The following is a 14,975-nucleotide window of genomic DNA, read 5'->3' on the forward strand; positions in this document are numbered from 1 at the left end:
CACACAATAAAGCAGTTAATGCAAAAGAATGAACATGTATAAGCAAAAAAGTCTTGTTGTCTTGGTTTAATTTATCACAGCTTGAGAACAACCAGCCGACACGTGTTTCATCGCATCTCGCGAATCTTCAGGGCTGGAAACAATACAGAAAAAAGGAGCTATTCTTGCGAATTTATACAATTCAACATGGCTAATGATAGCCTGTAATCCACTTTTGGCCGGCTATCGAGACAAGCATCGGAGGAGAAAACTTCATGCATGAGTCTATATCCTTGAGAAGGTTTAAGGAAGACATCCTTTGGTGTGCTGAGGTGCCCTTATTTACATCTCTCGCTATGTGCCGGTATTGTGTACATTCCATGCGATTGGTTGAGCACTCATGCACAATGACACCCCAAACAATTAGTGTTCGGTCTGTGTATAATAATGGTTGTGCTTGGACCAAGAGGTCTGAATTTAAAGATAAATGAAAAAAGACAGGAGAAGGAGAGACAAGGTACACAAGAATCAGCCCTTCCCACCTGGCAGACTAATAGTCTCAGGTATAGGGGGTCCTACAGAAAGAATGGCAGAATACATTGATCTTTTTCTAGGCCCACTGGTACACAACCTGCCTTCATATATACAAGACTCCAGACACATCCTGAGCATTCTATCAGACATTCAATGGCAACCTGATACATTTCTTGTCACTATGGACGTTGTGTCCTTATACACAAGCATCAACATTGACTTGGGTCTCCTTGCTATGAACAGATTCCTACACAACCGACCAGCTTCACTGTATCAACACACTGTTATGTTATCAGAAATGATGGAATTGGTCTTGAACAACAACTTCTTTGTCTTTGACAAGAAATGGTATCGCCAAAAGAAGGGGGTGGCGATGGGATCAAAATTTTCCCCATCGTTTTGCCAACCTGTTCATGGGCAATCTGGAATCTGATCTCATCTGGGGAGAGAAGGGCTCACAATACATTAACTCTATAATCTTCTGGGGACGATATATAGACGACTTAGATTCACAGAATCACAGATTATTATACACAGACCGAGCACTAATTGTTTGGGGTGTCATTGTGCATGAGTGCTCAACCAATCGCATGGAATGTACACAATACCGGCACATAGCGAGAGATGTAAATAAGGGCACCTCAGCACACCAAAGGATGTCTTACTTAAACCTTCTCAAGGATATAGACTCATGCATGAAGTTTTCTCCTCCGATGCTTGTCTCAATAGCCGGCCAAAAGTGGATTACAGGCTATCATTAGCCATGTTGAATTGTATAAATTCGCAAGAATAGCTCCTTTTTTCTGTATTGTTTCCAGCCCTGAAGATTCGCGAGATGCGATGAAACACGTGTCGGCTGGTTGTTCTCAAGCTGTGATAAATTAAACCAAGACAACAAGACTTTTTTGCTTATATATGTTCATTCTTTTGCATTAACTGCTTTATTGTGTGTATTACTGTTGTTCCTCTGCATCTAATTGCTAAATTGTTCATGGCCACATTGTGACCTTCTTATACTCATTGAGTGTGTGCATAGGGTATGTCTCTCAATTAAGTAATGTTATTTCCAATTAATTGTCAATCCAATATATATGCATGTCAACAAAATATTAAAAATATACAAGATTACAGCTGGCAAGATGAAAATCGCATTCGGTTCAGTCTCAATAGGATAAGATCCAAATTAATCACAGCTACATAAATCTGATTCTATCTCCTAAACATGAATACGTTCTAAATGTTATCTAATCATGATTCTAAGTCTAGAATAAGGATGGTTTATAGAGTGGGGTCTCAAGGAAATTCAGAAATGTGAGAAGGGGTCAGCATAGTGAAGTCTCCAGTAGAAGTCTCACAGAATTGAATGAAGTGTTTTGAAAGAAGCTTCACACTTGCAAGAATGCAGGACGCAGAGAGGTCTGTATCCCTCAAAGTCTAATGGAATCTGCTCTAACTGCTAACAGTGTGAACATTAATTAAAACAAACAGAAACTTCAGCAGCAGTCGGATCATCTTCCCACTCCACCAGGAACCAATCATTTCACTTCTTGTGTTGTGCATTTGCAACATCCTCTGGGTTTTCTTCTCCCAGAACTTGGATAGTTACTTCAACCTTGAACATCCCTCCATTCCTAATAGCTATTGATAGGAGGCTTCCTCTGCTCATTAGATCTTCATGTTTCTTACCACATTTCCCCTTTCAGGCCTTTTTATAAAAAAATTAATGCAAACAACAATACTCCTTTCTCTAACCAATGAAACCTCGAGAACACACCTGCAAAAGAAAGAACAATGTGACAAAGCCAAGTGTTTTTCAAAATTACAAGGCCTTTAGTGTGGCTCACTTTAACTAAGCATTTAATGTGCATTTCAAATACATGATTATTCTTCTGCACATGTAATTAAAAAAAAAATGTAAATGTAAATGAAAGCATACATGATTACACTTTCAAATATAACTTTCAGAATATATGCAACTGTAATTTAAAGTATAAATGCAAATGTTTGTACAATTCAAGTTTCTACATTATATACATTTCATCAATGTGTTTAAATGTTCACATATGTTAATATTATTAGAGCACACTGTAGATATAATGCCAAAATATAAATGCAAATTATTCTACAATGATGAACTGTATGAGATGGAGACTAAAATGAGCTGCTCCAGTTAATAACCCTGAGCAGAGATACACATCTTTCTGTATTCCACAGTGAAGCATGGGTAATTTGAACAGATATTGTATACACCACCTTTGACAGCATGCATGTTAACGTTAGCACTAGCGAGCATGGCAGCCCACGCAGAACTGTAGCAACCATCCACCCAGTGAATTTATGGAACAGGCTAAAGAGATTGAGGTTGTGTCATTAAATGCAAACAGAAGAGAAATGCGGGCTCTGCTCATTTATATTCAACATGCAGCTAACTTTTACATTTCAGGGCAAATTATAGGTACACGCTGTAATGCCAAATTAATTGAAAGAGTCAGAAAAAAATGACATCATATCTGAAAAGAGTAAACAAGTTAAAAGTAATAATAAGAGCATGGGGAATTTTAATGTTTGTAACTGATTATTTCTGATTGGGTACCTATACATCTGACCTAAGCTTCATGCTCAGAAATACTATTTGTATGCTGCTATAATGGACTGTCATTTTCCAAAACAATTGTTGTCACTCTGTTAATGTAATAGTTACAAACTTTGTGATTGAGGGTTACGTTTGAGCATGGTTGTTAGTGTTGGTATCTATCAGTTAGTTACTTGTGTTCTTCCGTGGGTTTCGATTAAAGGATATCAAACTTCAGAGGTATTTAGTTTCAGTCCTTTAATTTCACCTTGTCATCAAAGTGGTAATATATATATATACTTGTGGACTAGTAATCAAGGGGATGTCCCCGAAAAGCGTTGGGTCTTGACAAAGAAGCTTTAATAAATCACCGCTGAATCAAACGCTTGTGTCCACGGCATGCTGTTTTTCTATCCAGGAGGCAGAGCATTTGGAAGTATATATATGAATATCTATACTACTATTATAAAGAGAGAACTGTGTCCTTTGAGCCAGGTAAACTCGAAAAGTACACCACCAATCCAAACACCCAAGACATCTTTGAAAACCTCAGGGCAAGCAGAAGGACATAGACTATTAAAAATAAAAAATATACGTTGTTTAAAAAATTTAGAAATAAAAATAAAGTGGTCCCTTGCAAGTAGCGCCGGACGCAACGTCTGCGTAATGACATCATTTGCGCTCCCTGGCAACACTTCCTGAAATGGCGGCGAATCGTGCTGCCCGGGGTGTCCGAGGCTGTACAGCTCTGTGGATCATGCCCACGTGCATGCTGACATCATTTGCGCTCCCTGGCAACACTTCCTGAATTGGCGGTGAATCATGCTGCCCGGGGTGTCCGAGGCTGTGCATCTCTGTGGATCGTGCCCATTGACGGAAGATCGCGACATGCTGGGAGGACTGCCGCGGCCCTGCTTGCTGCTGGGCAAAGTGGCGGCCAGTGCGGATGGGGTTGCCTGGAGCGGGACCGGACAATCCCTTAGAGCGCGGACGGGGGTGAGTCCTGGAGTGACTGGCGCTGCTTCATGTGCAGGGAGCGGGAAGCAGCAAACAGTGAATTACAGGAGGAAAAGCGCCAGGCACGGGACCGGCGGCTGAGGTAAGGCTCAGGCTCTTCGGGGCACGGGCGGGAGGGGGCCGGGGCGGGAGGGGGAGGGGGGTGGGAGGTTGGCCCTGAACAACGGCGGCTGAGGTAAGGCTCAGGCTCCGGGACACGGACAATGTCGTGGCTGGCGGGGGCCAGGGCGGGAGTGCACGCAAGCCTGAAATGCTGCCCCCATCCCCCTTCTGCCCAAGGCAAAGCTTGGGGCGGGCTGCTAGTATGTATATATATATGTGTGTGTATTAACTGCTGGCGGTCGCCAGTAGGTATATATAGTTAGGATTTTTTCTCTATGGAACTTTTGAAAATTCTATGTCTTATTAATTTTGGCGTTTGTGGACGGAATCGGCTGAAATTTTCAGGAAAATGGCACATTTTGTTTCTGATCAGCCCCTGAAAATTTGGGGGGGTTTCGTCAAGGGGGGGCCGAGAAAAAAGGGGGGTCCCAAAACGCGTTTTTCCCATTCATTTTTCCATAGGGCGCTTGGCCTCACTTTTAGCTCGAACGGCTGAATGGATTTGCACGAAACTTGGCAAAATTGTAGGGACTGTTAGCCCGATGTGCCTTTGCTGGGTCTCAATATATGTGCTCCAGTGGATTTTGAGAAATTAACGTTGAAAAAAATTTATATATCTGTGACAGCGTCCTGGATAGCGCAACAGTTCGCGTACTTTTCGCGTAACGGAGCTTTGCGAAGCGAAGCTGATTGGCTCTCCGGTGTCTGTCAACATTCTAAACAGTCCGGAGCGGCCGCCATCTTGTCTCTCGGTAGGATCGAGAGACAAGAGGAGGCCAAAACGAAGGGGGAAATGAAGGAAAGGGGGCAAGGTAGACCTCTTCTGACCCCCTAGGATTGATTAGGGGTATATTAAAGTGGCCCGCGGGGCAAAAAAAAATTGCGATTTTTTGTCGTAGAGGCGCAAATCGGTACGTGAACCGGGCAGCTAACCGGCAGCGTAACGGGAGTCTGAGGAGAAGCTGATTGGCTGTCAACATTGTAAACAGTCTGGAGCGGCCGCCATCTTGTCTCTCGGCTCTCGGTAGGATCGAGAGACAAGAGGTAGTGAAACACAAAGGGGGAAATGAAGGAAAGGGGGCAAGGTAGACCCCTCCTGACCCCCTAGAATTGATGAGGGGGATATTAAAGTGGTCCGCGCGGCAAAAAAAAAAATTGCGATTTTTCGCTGTAGAGGCGCGTCCCGGTACGCGAACCGGGCAGCTAACTGGGCAGCTAACCGGCAGCGTAACGGGAGTCAGAGGAGAAGCTGATTGGCTGTCAACATTGTAAACAGTCCGGAGCGGCCGCCATCTTGTCTCTCGGTAGGATCGAGAGACAAGAGGTGGTGAAAAACGAAGGGGAAAATGAAGGAAAGGGGGCAAGGAAGACCCCTCCTGACCCCCTAGGATTGATGAGGGGGATATTAAAGTGCCCCGCGGGGCAAAAGTAAAAAAAAAAAAAAATGCGATTTTCGCGGTAGAGGCGCTTCCCGGTACGCCAACCGGGCAGCTAACCGGCAGCGTAACGGGAGTCTGACATCTTGTGTTTTTGGAGCGTCCGGTTTGCGTACCGGGTAGCGTTCCGGTAAGCGTAACAAGGGGAAAACCAAGAGAAACAGTAAAATAAAATTTAAAGGAATAGATTTCCACCAAACTTGGCAAAATTGTAGGGACTGTTTGTTTGATGTGCCTTTGCAAGGCCTCAAGATATGTGCACGTGTGGATTTTGTCTAATTAAGGTTAAAAAAATATATATATATCTGTAAGCGTGCTCTGACGCGCTTACGTTACGGGTTTTGTTTGCGCTGCAGAGACGATACGTCACGTTTATGCCACGCGTCATGAGGCGTCTCACTTGGCTACGTGATACGTCAAGTAATAAAGAATATATTTTACAGCTATGGATATTAGCTTTTAAAAAACCAATGAAATTCACTGAAAAAGCCATAGGTTATAGACCATATATAGTTAGGAATTTGCATTTACAAAACCATGAAAATTTACTGAAAAAACCATTGGTTATAGACCATATATAGTTAGGGATTAGCATTTACAAAACCTTAATTTACTCGCACAAAACCATAGAAATTCGCATATATAGTTAGTTGCAATAACTATATATCGCGCACCCGCAATCCACTGCTGATGATGTCACATATTACATCATTCATGACATGGACAGTGACATCACTGATGACATCTCAAATGACATCACTGATGACATCTCAAATGACATCACTGATGACATCACTGATGACATCTCAAATGACATCACTGATGAAATCACTGATAACATCTCATTTGACATTACTGATCACATCACTGATGATATCATTCATGTGATAATACGATGAACCTCTTCAGACTCTAATATAACTTTAGATACAATCAGTGTAAACAGACACTCACAGACTGTAACTCATCCATGGAGTTACTCACACACCTAGTCAGTCATGCAAAGAATCAATCACACCTCCATTTCCTCAACTATACAGTTATACACACCTTACTTAATCAAACATATACTAACACATATTTACTCTCTTATACAAACACTGATACAAGTTCACAATGATCCATACAGCCACTCACACATTCATATATGTCAACTCTTACATGTACTGTGTTTTACATATGTACTTACTTTGACATGTAGCACTGAGAAATCCAATCACTCACCAATACACTCATGCAGACAGTCAACCGCCCATACAGCTGTTTCCACATGCACTTTTGAACCCATACATCTACTGAATCAACTGCTCACACATCTATGCACTGAGTCACATACCTCCCAGCCACCCCCCCACACACACTCACTCTCCCATACAAATATTTGGGCAACCAATCAATAACCCATATAGTTACTCATTTAGCTACTGATCAACACATGCAGCAGTTTACATAACTACAGAAATAATGATGCACAAATTAAGACAGTTTAGTCACTAACCCATGCACTCAGTGAGACACATTTAATCATTCTCTCATACAGTCAGTCATGCACCTACTAAATCCTTCATCCAAACACTTATACATCCACTCATTCTTCCATATGTAAGACATATTTTAACTTTACAGAAACATACAGTCACTGGATGTTGTCATCAGTGATGTCATCAGTGATGTCATTTGAGATGTCATCAGTGATGTCATTTGAGATGTCATCAGTGATGTCATCAGTGATGTCACTGACCATGTCATGAATGATGTAATATGTGACATCATCAGCAGTGGATTGCGGGTGCGTGATATATAGTTATTGCAACTAACTATATATGCGAATTTCTATGGTTTTGTGCGAGTAAATTAAGGTTTTGTAAATGCTAATCCCTAACTATATATGGTCTATAACCAATGGTTTTATCAGTGAATATATATATACATAAATATATATATATATATATATATATTTTTTTTTTTTTGTTGTTGAATCAAAAATCAGAATGATCACTGACTATTCAGAGAAGTCACCAGAAATTTTTAACATCATGAGGAAAAACTGGAAAATCTTAAAGACAGACTCTATAATAGGGAAATCCCTATCCAAATATCCTCTTATTTCATACAGAAAGGGAAACTCCTTTAAGGACCACCTAGTTGACAGCCACTATGAGAGCGGAAAAAAGAAAAAATCGACTATTTTGGGTTTCTTCCCATACATGAAATGCAAGGCCTGTAAAAATTCAAAGAAGGTCAAAGAATATGAAATCCCAGGGAGGAAAACTAAAACAAAGATATCGAAACTGCTCAATTGCAATTCTGACTACACTGTGTACTGCTTAATATGCCCGTGTGGGAAAAAGTATATAGGGAGCACAGTGAAACAAACCAAGCTTAGGGTCCTTGAACATATGAGGGCCATTACCTCAAAAGATCCAAGCTATCCAGTAGCTCGCCATTTTGAGCAAATACATAATAGCAACAGTAATCTACTGAGCTATTTCATACTGGACCAATTAGTCAGAACGGACAGAGGGGGGAACTGGGTAAAAAAGTTAAGAATCAAGATTCATTATCCAGCTCCAGACTAAGACCCCAGGCGGGATGAACAACGAAGAAGAGATGTGGACTCATATCTAAGATGTTGTCATCCAGGTCCCCTGCAAAAAAACATGTAAACCTTGAGAGAGCTAATAGATAAAGGAGATGATAACTAAAATGCTGCCTGCCCAACTCCTGAAAACAAAAAAACAAAATAATATTTTGCCATAAAAAAGTATAGGAACAATTACAAATGACTATTGTGTAAATACACAACATGACCAACATGAAATGGGCCCATTCAGGGCTTGATTGTACCCAATCTGAAACAGTTAATTGTTCCATACACCGCAAAAATGTGAACTATTCGACAAAGCCCCTAACGAGACCGTTGTGGGCTTTGCGAATCAATGGCACTGTCGTAACTGGCGTCCGAGAAAATAAATGCCAAACACAAGTTACCATTAACACAAATACATAAATGATTGAATCAGTCAATATATTATTATTGCTACATGAACGATGCAAATGATTATGCTAAATGAATAATGTTATGGTACCAAATGTTATCTAAATAATTGATGCAATGTAGTACTGAACTCATTATAAGATGGCCGCCACAAGTAATGATGTAATTACAAGCTTTGTGCCGTTTTTTTATGTTTATTTGTTTAGAACATGTGACAGGTTGTCACCATGGTTTTATTTAAATTACCAAACAAACAAGTGCGAGTTTACACTGACGAAGGCGGCAGGTAGTTATAGTTAGAACCTAGTTTCCATAGGAAATCCGCAACATTCTATTTGGAATAACTTTGGCGCCGGTGAACTAATCTTCGCGAAATTCTCCTAGAAGATGGCCTGCTCTACTCCGGTCCTTCCCCGAAACTTTGGGGGTGATTGAAGAAGCGGGGGCCGAGAAAAAAGGGGGGACCCAAAACGTGTTTTCCCCATGCAATTTTCCATAGGGACCTTTAAGACGGGCTACACCAAATTTGGTAAAAAGGTAGAGTTTGGTTCGCAGATGACACTTTTTGTTAAATGGTGTAAATATGTGCAGTAGTTCCTGAGAAAATCAAAAGTAAAATCATAGATATATCTATGGATGAGTTACTGTCCGAGGATTATACGCGTACCCTTACGAGCACGAGCTGCATGCTAATTGGCTGTTAACTGTTTGTCAACACTTCAAACTAGGAAGTGTTGGCAGTCATCTTGTATCTTGGTAGAGCCGAGGCACAAGAAAACTGAAAAACGAATGCGCACAAGACGCAAAGGGGGCAGGGTAGAAACACCCTGACTCCCTAGGCCTGCTCAGGGGTCCCACAAGGACCACCAAGGCCTAAACATTTTTTTTGGTTTTTTTTAATCACAAGATGCACGTAGGATACGCGTATGGCATGGAAAAAAAAAAAACATGAAGCCAGCTTTAATGCTAATTAACCCCCGGGTGGGCCAAGTCCCGGGGGCAATGTAGTTTATTATAACGTGGGCCCCAGAGGGGCACCCCAGCCCTTGGGACCGCTACCCCGGGGCATTTTTAAAAATATATGTGCGGCAGGGGCTCATGAACCCCCCAGTAAATGTAAATGTATATGTGGGGGGGGGCTCTTAGGTCCCCCCAGCCCCAGGGACCTCCACTCCTCGGGTCTCTAGAACATTAATTGAGGGGGGCTCTAAGGGCCCTTAAGCCCCGGGGAGTGCCACCCTCCGGGGCTTTAAAATATAAATTGAGGGGGGCTCTGAGGCCCCCCAGCTCCGCGGACCGCCACCCCCGGGGCTTCTTGAAAGTGTTGGAGGGGGGCCGTGTGACCCCCCCTCCTGGAGCCCAAGATGGACCTTTGGACCACCACCCCCCAGGGCGGCTCCTGCAGTGTCCTGGGGTGCACTGCCACGGGACACTGCCGGTTGCAATGTCAGGGCGGGAGCCTCACGGCTCCCACCCTGTCATTGGAAACTGCTTTCCTATTAGGAAGAGAGAGCAGGTTAAACTGCTCTCTCTTCCAAATAAGAAAGCAGATTGCTTTTTCTCAGGCCTGCCTGCCAAGGGCGATCCGCCCGCCATCCTAATGGGCCCCTTTCTTTGGAATGTGGAATGCCTTTAAATCTGGTATTCAGGTAGGCTATGTTGCCTAATACAGTTATAAAAGAACTGGCTGCCAAAGAACAAATTCATAGAACATTTGAGATATTAGGAATAACAGAAGCTAAGTAGATGATTGTTATTATGAATAACAATTTGTTCACAGAAAGGCTGCAGGAACAAATTCTTGTTGTAAATACAAACATCTGCATTACCTACAAGAAGGCTGCATGAAAATATAACTTTAATAGTGAAACAAGCATTGGAAATGCAATAGGTCTCGCATTAGGAAAGTTTGAGCTATTGGTCTTATAAATCACATTTTTTTTATTTATGTGTTGTTTTTTAAAATAGCTAAATTAATAGCTTTGTCATTTACAATGCCAATAGTTATAACTTTTGCAAATGTGACACCTATAGCATTTGTAATGCAACATGTTTTGTATTTACGTGACTTAGATGTATTGATATTACAAATAACAATGGCTTTAAAATAAAAAATACTCAAATAATTTATTTAATTTGTAATGGCAATAGCTTAAACTTTTGTAAATAACTTTTGTGAAGATTATGTTCAGTGTTTTATATTGTGACGAAAATCCAAGAACAGAAGTGAAATATTAACATCTTTTTGTGATTTGTAATAAAGCTTGAAAGCTTGAAAACAGCTTGAAACATTGAAAGAACATATTTGAACCAGTGATGCTGTGGTGGTGCTGAGTGATGCTGTATTTGCGCTGAGTGGTGCTGTGGTTGCGCAGAGTGATGCTGTGGTTGCGCTGAGTGATGCTGTGGTGGTGCTGAGTGATGTGGGGGTGGCACTGAGTGATGCTGGGGTGGTGCTGAGTGATAATGTGGTGGTGCTGAGTGATGCTGGGGTAGCGCTGAGTGATGATGTGGTGATGCTGAGTGGTGCTGTGGTGGTGCTGAGTGATGATGTGGTGATGGTGAGTGGTGCTGAGTGATGCTGGGGTGGTGCTGAGTGATGATGTGGTGTTGCTGAATGATGCTGTGGTGGTGCTGAGTGGTGCTGTGGTGGTGCTGAGTGGTGCTGTGGTGGTGCTGAGTGGTGCTGTGGTGGCGCTGAGTGGTGCTGTGGTGGTGCTGAGTGGTGCTGTGGTGGTGCTGAGTGATGCTGTGGTGGTGCTGAGTGATGCTGTGGTGGTGCTGAGTGGTGATGTGGTGGTGCTGAGTAACCCTGGGCGTAGTGTGCGGAGTGGGGCTACGCGGAGCAACGCGAAGTGGGCACAAAACTACGCCCACCCGCGCACTCCGCGTAGCCCCACTACGAGCCGCCCGCCTCCTCCCGCCCTCCCTCCCGCCGTCCCGCGATTCGCGCCGCCACCGATTCAGATACTCGTGAGAAATGTGCATGCACAGCCGCCCGCGCATGCGCATTAGAATCCGAAATGGCGGCGCGAATCCAGGGACGGCGAGAGGGAGCCCCGGGGACGCGGCGGACAAGGTAAGTGTTTTTAAAAGCTTTCTATCCTTTTATTTAAGTATTTAGGGAGGGGGGAGGGAGGCGGGTGGCAGCCGGCTACGCACCGTCTGCGGAGCGCGCGTAGTGCCACCTGGCTACGCAAAATGCGTAGGAGACGGCACTACTCGCACTCCGTGCACGGAGCGTAGCTGGCCGCCCACCCCTAGTGCTGAGTGATAATGTAGTGGTGCTGAATGCTAATGTGGTGGTGCTGAGTGATGCTGTGGTGGTGCTGAAAAAATGCGTCCAGCACCCGAGCTTAATGTCGTGCCTGCCGTCTTTAGTTATTTCAAAAATATTCGCTATTAAAATGGGATCATAGGCGGTGCAGATCCAATGTTTATAAACATAAAACAATATCCTGTGTTGGACAACTGTAGGGTTTGCAGCGTCGTGCCAGAGGACAGAAATAATTACCCACAGTCAAAGTTTAACAGATGAACAGTTGGCAAAGGTCCATCAGAGCTCACATAACTGTAGCATGACTCGAAGCTCCCAGGGCCGCCAAGGAATGAGTTGTTAGGACCAGCAAGTGAGAAAGGGTTTCGCAGGATTTACTACACGGGGAGGCTGCACCACACCAGCATGAAATGAACAGCGAAAACATTTTCCAGAACAACAAAAAACAAGTGTTGGACACATTATTTTGGCTCGGTGGAAAAACTGAACTTACATATGATACCGTATGCAGTGGAAGATAATAGGAGCAAGCGTTTGTGCCACACACCATTTTAACGATATAGTAAAAAATAAGTCTAAAAGTGCATAACAATTCCAAATCGGAAACAACCTGGTCATACTTGCTTCCTACATCTGTACAGGTCGGTCCATATTTAGCTTACATGGAGTACAGCCAACAGACACCAACCACGTGTGGCAGAGAATGAAGGCGAGAATGTGCTAGCATAACATGCTCTTGGCGTTGCTGGGGAACAGAGTTTGAGTCTCGGCGGGAGGGTCAAAATCCTGTGAATCTGGGCAAATCACTTAATCTCTCCATGCATAAAAAAAATGAATCTGTCTGTGTGCACTGCAACTGGCACCTCATGTAAAGCGCTCCCATACCATCAAGCCGAGTTTGCGTTATATTAAAGTGAAGAAAAAACACAGGAGACTGAGTTCAAACACATGCACTTGTATGGAGTGTGGGGCAAAAGGACGGCCGTATGTGCTAGCATAACATGCTCTTGGCATTGCTGTGGGGAGGGGGGGGGGGGAAATGAGAGACACGGCCGCCAAGACAGGATGTGGCATAATGGCTAGAGCGGTCACTTTTGAAGCTGGGGAACAGAGTTTGAGTCTCGGCAGGAGGGTCAAGATCCTGTGAATCTGGGCAAATCACGTAATCTCTCCATGCATAACAAGCGCTGAAACTAGTGTTTCCCATGTACCTCATTTGCATGTGAAAGGAAGTCTGTCTGGTGTCCCGGCAGCCCAGATACGAATAACAAAAGAGGCGGAGATTGTGCTGGACAAAAACTCGAAGATAATTTGCATGCGTTTCTTTCAGTCAGAATATTATTTAAGCGCGAGCAGGATTAAGTTAGTGGTAAAATAAAAGCTATGCTAATGGTTGAAAGTTCTGGTGATGGACAATTGAAATAAAAGATTTTTAAGACGCTTTTGCAAACCGCTGTTGTGATGTACACAAAGGATAATACGTTTACAATTTTCTGTACCTTTATTTATATGTAATTGCACTTCTAATCGCTAATGGTTCCTATTTATTTATGTATGGACATTACCCAATGGTGCTAAAGTGCTTTACAGTCGAGATATTTCGTTACATGGAAGTTACAGATGTTATTACAAATTGCCAAACACTGCAAAATTAGAAAGAAAGAAGAAGACGTGTAACTGATTGAGAAGTCACCCAATTCAGACTGCTAAAATGTAGTGTTTAAATTGGATGTGCGAAAACGCCCTGCTCTGAGGGAAGGGCCTGAGTGGGGGAAAGGAAGAAAGAACACAAGGAAACTGGGGTGGAGGTGCGTGGGGACAAACAGATGGCTGCCTGTTGGAGGGAGGCTAATGATGTGATGACGGGCAGAAACGAGAAGCGGCCGTGAAGCAGGGGGCGGGGCAGCGGAACCCTCGATGTAGCTCACGGCCTGGCAGCCGTGAAAGTGTAAGCAATTAAGGGGGAGGAGAAGGGAGGCCAGCGCGCACTGCACACACTGGGGAAGCCTGTGGGAGGGAGGCTGATGGGTTTGATGTGGGGAAATGCACGTGGTTGTGGTCACATGATTTCACGTGAACTGTTTGAAATCCGCTGAAATTCGCCCAATGGTTTGAGAACTTTTTTGGCCACTAAAATTCGAGCCTATCCATTCCTGCGGAATGGTAAAGGCTCGACCTAAAAACCTATAAGTATAGTGAGTCTATAGGTAAAACACTGGAGATAAAAACATGACTCACAGTGACAATAAATCACACTGATATCATTCAAAATAGGAAGGTAGACTTCATTTAGGGAACAAATGATGTTCTGCAGGTGTGTCAAGAATAATATTAGGATTTATATCAAAAAGAGTTTTGTCTCTCAGAAAATAAGATTCATTCCTATTCAGGATTTCTAAGATTAAGCCCATTATCAAAAGATGATCAGGATAGATGTACCTATTACATTTGAGGAAGCTGAAAGTGATATAATTGCATTGCCAGTTGGACAACAAACAGGGGGACCAGATGGAATATCTCTGCAGTTTTATGAAAAAAATATCTTATCAAATATTTTTTTAAGGTTCCTTTTTGTGAAAAATGCAACATGATTGTTTTGTGTTTCAATCTTGGGCTCTGACTAACATAATAATTATAAAGTAAAAGAATTAATCAATACTTTTGTGAAATGAGTGTTAAATGTATAAGAAGTGACACTGGACAAGATGGAGTCCCACTACCATTTTCCTAATGCATTTCTCAGATGCCCTAAAAGTGCTGGTCCCTTTCATTCTATATGTTAAAGAGGATAACTTTGATAACACTGTCTTTTGCTCAGTGGCATATCAGTAGAGATATTTATTTGCTACACATACATTGATGCGTAGTGAAGAAGCAAATTAGCTGGTGGAACCTAGATCATACTTTCTACACTACACCTTTGCGTTCCTTACTCAACACAAAATGTACATTACATCATCTCAAAACACAACGATAACATCTCATATTAAACAAAAAATGGAAGTGAAATTAAGAGAAAGGAGACAATTGTAGCCTATAGGATATATGAGGTAAGCATAT

Source organism: Lissotriton vulgaris, chromosome 5 (genome assembly GCF_964263255.1).
Source record: "Lissotriton vulgaris chromosome 5, aLisVul1.2, whole genome shotgun sequence".
NCBI classification, from domain to species: domain Eukaryota; kingdom Metazoa; phylum Chordata; class Amphibia; order Caudata; family Salamandridae; genus Lissotriton; species Lissotriton vulgaris.